Source organism: Drosophila miranda, assembly GCF_003369915.1.
Source record: "Drosophila miranda strain MSH22 chromosome Y unlocalized genomic scaffold, D.miranda_PacBio2.1 Contig_Y1_pilon, whole genome shotgun sequence".
In the NCBI taxonomy this organism is placed as follows: domain Eukaryota; kingdom Metazoa; phylum Arthropoda; class Insecta; order Diptera; family Drosophilidae; genus Drosophila; species Drosophila miranda.
This window is the reverse complement of record NW_022881603.1, coordinates 3938563-3944170: the sequence shown is the minus strand read 5'-3', so window position 1 is coordinate 3944170 and position 5608 is coordinate 3938563. Positions and strand designations below refer to the sequence as shown.

The 5608-nt window shown below is 41.7% G+C and overlaps 1 long non-coding RNA gene across 1 annotated transcript; it reads left to right on the top strand.

Annotated features, from left to right (window-relative positions):
* The first annotated feature begins 3920 nt into the window (after positions 1-3920).
* On the top strand, positions 3921-5162 carry LOC117191815. Its single transcript, XR_004474081.1, has 2 exons — positions 3921-4008; positions 4263-5162. It is a non-coding gene; the product is annotated as an uncharacterized LOC117191815 (long non-coding RNA).
* Positions 5163-5608: the final 446 nt, after the last annotated feature.

Sequence of the window (5608 nt, the reverse complement as noted above, 5' to 3'; positions counted from 1 at the left end):
GAACACAAACAAAAACTGAGTGAGCTTTATAGTATACCAACAACCTTACATTTTATTGCCTCCCAAAATTCCGCGAGCGTGGCAAAAGCTTCGTTCTTTTTTGCTAGAGCTGTTTGTCGGTCGTTGACCTCACACTTTTAAAGTAGTCACAGCTGATTGGCCTTCTGCCTTTACAATACGCTTGGTAAAACGAATAGTATGTCCAACTACTCCCTGAAGCCGATGTGCTGGGACATGTGTACCTATATTGCGCTATAGTATTATCTTTCTATCTAAGGAAAAATCATTAGTTTATATCGCACTATAAAATATCGTATATGCACTTATAACTATTTACACTTATCGTATTTATTTATCTAAATATTCCCTAGTAATAATAGCTATATCTCTTGTGACGCTTTTCGTTCCTCTTTTTGTCCATTTAGCCTTGTCTTGGAGTTCTCGGTTAGTGTTTTTATACCCGATACTCAAAATGAGTATTGGGGTATATTAGATTTGTGGTAAAAGTGGATGTGTGTAACGTCCAGAAGGAATCGTTTCCGACCCCATAAAGTATATATATTCTTGATCAGCATCAATAGCCGAGTCGATTGAGCCCTGTCTGTCTGTCCGTCTGTCCGTCCGTCCGTCCGTCCGTCCGTCCCCTTCAGCGTCTAGTGCTCAAAGACTATAAGAGCTAGAGCAACGATGTTTTGTATCCAGACTTCTGTGATATGTCACTGCTACAAAAATATTTCAAAACTTCGCCCCGCCCACTTCCGCCCCCACAAAGGACGAAAATCTGTGGCATCCACATTTTTAAAGATACGATAAAACCAAAAATCGGTGAATCGGTGAGTATGGCCATATCTTCTACAGTGCAAAATCTGAACCAGATCGTATAATGATTATAGCCAGAATCAAGAAAACAATTTCATTCTTTCTCGCTCTGTCTCTCTCTAACACACAGGTTTCATGGTCGGTTTTGTCAATTGCAAAATATGAGTTCACACTCCTGTGATATCGGACCTTGACCGTTTCGTGTCCAAATTTCGCCACACCCCCTTCCGCCCCCGCAAAGGACGAAAATCTGGGGCATCCACAAATCTCAGAGACTATTAAGGCTAGAGTAACCAAATTTGGTATCCGCACTTCTGTTAGATCTCACTATAAAACGTATATCTCAGAATTTCGCCCCACCCTTTTCCGCCCCCACAAAGGACGAAAATCTGTTGCATCCACAATATTGCACATTCGAGAAAACTAAAAATGCAGAATCATAGATAATGACCATATGTATCAGATTGCTGAATCTGAATCAGATCGGATCATTTTTGTAGCCAAAAGCAAGAAATCAATTTTCAGTGGCTACGCAGCGCCCGACGTCACGCTCAGACTGATTTTCTGTCTCTCTCGCACGCACTCTTTGTCGTGTGGTTCAATATTAGCGGCGTCTGCCGCAGGAGAGCCATACTGACTTAGTATCGGGGATAACTGTAGAGTTGCGGTGTCCGCAGCAACTCACAACTTTCCACCTCGTTTTTTTCTTGTAACATGAATATAGTATCTGAATATAGTTTCTAATAAAATGATTGTTAAGATGAATATGTGCTAGACGTTACCGCATTTGGGGGAACCATGCCGCTCGTGAGCGAAATAGGATGACCAATACCGGACACTCCAGGGATCCTGATATTATTATTGGCTCTTTCAGGATCATGGTAGGGTGGGCGTGGCACGACTCCGTGCCAGCAAAACAGAGATGTCCGCCGCGGGGGTAGATCCCTACTCCTTCTCTGCACTATCTTTGCCCCACTATACTTTCCGTACCCCTAACGATCCTTTCCTTGTCTGTCCCCCTCCCATTCCCAAAAAGAGTACGCGAATTTTAATAAAATAATACCAGCAGGAGCGAAGCAATCTAACTGGAGAGTTACCCCAAAGAACCCATCCCCATTTCCGACCAGAGATCAGCCGTGGAAGCGAGCGCGTACTCCTTCTCAGTTAGCCGACCACCAGCTTCATCGTGCGAAGATTCTCTTCGTTACTCGTTACAGCAGCGGGAAGGACTCGACTGCCCCATTGTGACTCCTTGGGAAATGTGTCTGCCGACCCGCTCCCCGATGATGATGATATCGTTGGGAACGCTAACGCTTTATGACAACCCAATGAGCCACTAGAAAGAACGAAGCGTGTAGCACATTTCTTGGTTTTGTTGCTGTTGTAGGTTGCTCTGGCTCCTGTCCTAAGGATGCTGTTTACATACGCTGGCGAAGGACAAGCGGCGGACCATGTCTGATGCAACGAAATTAACAACCAATAAAAAGCGCTGCACACGAAATTAAAAATTATGTTTTCCCTTCTCCCTCTCTCTGACAATAACAGAAACGGAAGCGGAAAACAACATTCCATTCCGGTAAGGGCTGGGCTTTAAAAAATGCCTCACATAAAACTTTTACAATTAAGCAAAACGTAGCAAAGTTGGCCAGACCACGGCCAGAGCCTATGCACCACTTCATAATTGAATGTTTTAGCCAGACGAGTCGTATGGCCGCGGTGAGGGGGCGGGAATGAAATGCCAGCAATGCGGATGTAGGAGGATGGGCCAGAAAAAGTGTAGCATATATTTGGGCGTCGATGGAGAGCAGCAGCAGTCCCAGGAATTAATTGCTGCACAGTGTTTCGGCATAGATCGTTGAAACTTTCACGGCGAGTCATTTATTTAATTTACTACCTTACAGCAAAATCGGTCCTTCCCTATCCCTTCCCCACCCCCAGTCAAGGCCAACTGCATGGCTATGAATAATTTAAGCAAATCGCAGGCTGTTGGCTGTTGGACTGTCCCCAGTGCCAGTCGTACTCCTATATCAAATAGTATCCAAGCTCTTCTCGGTTTTGTTCTGTTTTGTTTTGTCTGCGTGAACGTGTCGCTTGGCCGGATTAGGCGGCATTTGCATATTTTAATTATTTAGATGGCTCTGCGGAGAGGAGCTACTTAGGCCACCGAAGCAATGAATCGGAAGCGGGAGACCCGACTTAATTAAGAGTCCCCATCTTCCTTGGAGCTGCCCAAAAAAACGCCATTGATAGCAAGAACATATGTTTTTTGTTTCAGGGGCAAGAAAGTAGTGTTCTCCCGCAGAAATTCGCATTAAAGCTAGCCCCAGGACCGAGCGGATAAACGTATTTCAGTGCCAAAGCCAGAGCTTGGCCAATAAACACATTACAAGCACCGCCGATCATAAATTCATAATGAAATACGAAGCCAAGCCAAGCCAGCCCTAGACCCAGCCCCAGCCCCAGCCCCAGCCCCAGCCGCAGACCAACGAAAAAGATAAAGATACGGATGAAGAAGCCACCCGGCGAGTAAAAGGGAAAAATATAACTATAATAAATACGCAACAGTGTAGTACACAGACGAAAGGCAGTCGGAGAGCAGAGTCAGAGTCACGGTCTGGTTTTGGCCAGAAGCTCTCAGGGCAGCAGGGAGCAAGAGGAGCTGCGAACCGTCTGTGGCATTAGTTTTATGATTATTTGTGGCATTTATTGTGTGGACAGTGGCTACAACTGACCAAACCAACTGCCCCCGCAACCACCCACTCCCCCCATATGGGGATATCTGGGTCCAGTCCATGGGCAGTGCAGCTTTAATTGGATTTGCACATTACACAGAGACCAACGCACCAACGGCTAATGATTCTGGTCCGATATTGGTATGCCTCACACGAAGTTGTACATTGCACTATGGTCCAGAATTCGTTTTTTTTTGGCATAAAGTCGAAATTTTTATGTGAATGGATAACGTTTTTTCTTGCAAATTCTCAAAGTAAATTCATCATACATATTAAAAATTAAAAAAAAAAAATTATTTAGCTGCCCTGAAGATTTTGGCGAGCTTTTGAAAGTGAACAATCGATCAGCTGATTGTGGGAAAAAAATTGGCGCCAAATTACTTGCTTACATTTTTACGTGGCGATCGAGTAAATTTGCTCAAATAAATTCGGCTAAAAATGGAAAATGAAGATAAAGGTATGTAGTATCTAATGTATTTAGTTATTTTATGTGTAGTCCCAAGATTTAAGTGTTGTGCAATGTCCAATTTATGTGTATTTTTGTAGACAATTTAACTGCGTCCCCTGTGTTTCGTAGAATATAACAAATGAACTGAGTTCTGCTGAGAAAAACTAACTATGTGAGTTTGTACCTACAAATGTTGTAATTGACTGGAAAGTAACAACTTTGGCCCGTTTTGGCCCCTTTTCTTTAAATTTGTTAATATTCAGGAAAGTTCGAGTTTTTGCATAGCGATCTCATCGATATTTGGCGCAACAACAATCGACAAAAAAAATCTGTCTCACATTGGATTTACAGTAAAATCAATAACAACCATTTGGAAAATGAAAAAAAAAGAGAAATAGATAAAAAAAATCAGTAATTTTGAATCCTTCATTAAAAGAAACCTTCTGAAGTGCAACAAAATGATGGAACGGTTTATGACCACCCATGCTAAGTGGATGGCTTCTAAAATAACAATTATTGTTGATGAAAATTGTAAGACACCAAAGAAAATGGGACGTCCAACATTACATTATACAAATGCAGGGACAAGATTAAAAAGGAAACTGGCGTCTGATCTTGCAAATGATAATAATAATATCACGAATCTTCTTATGCATGCTGCGGCAGTTTCTGCTAAGAAAGAACGCAAGACCGACGTGGCTTTTGTCCTAACAAAAACAATTAGAACACCTGAATACCCGACTGAATCGAAAAAGCATCTTCAATTGCAAAAGCCCATTCCACTTTCACCAGATGAAGCTTTAGCTTACCTCCTGGAAAATTCACTCAACAAACAGCAGTATACAAACACTAGGCTTTTAAATAAAAGGCATAACTGCGACATTTATCCTAGCTATAATAAAGTAATGGAATCTAAATTACAGTGCCGACCAGAGTGCATAGAAGTAATGGAAACTACTGCTCGAGTGCCATTACAAAATCTTTTGGATCATACAGCACATCGAATAATTAAATTGCAGTCCGATGTTTTCAAGCAGTTCCCGGATGCATCTGAAATCAAATTAATCTGCAGCTACGGATTTGATGGCTCAACGGGTCATAGTATATACAAGCAGAAGTTTTTAACTGAAATACCTGGCAGTCAGCTTTCCGATCATTCTTTATTTGTAACTTCTGTTATACCCATACAAATTACAGACACCTATCATCGGAACATCTGGACAAATAGAACACCGCAGTCTATTAGATTTTGCAGACCGCTAAAAATTGATCTAGTAAAAGAAACTACTGCGCACATAATTATAGAAAAAAAAGATTTAGATTTTCAAATTAACACTCTTAAACCCTTTGTTTATAAATTAGTTGAGAATGTTGCATTGTAGTTACCTATGAAATGCATATGACACTTATAGATGGAAAAGTGCTGAACGTATTAACTGGAACTAAATCTACTCAATGTTGTCCAATATGTGGGGTCACCCCGACAAAAGTATTGGAAATTACAGATTTTAGTTCAGAAACCTTTACCCCAAAGCTTGGAGCAAACATATCCGTGGTACCCAATGTCCCCTACGATTCATAAAGTATTAGTCCACGGTTTTCAAATAAA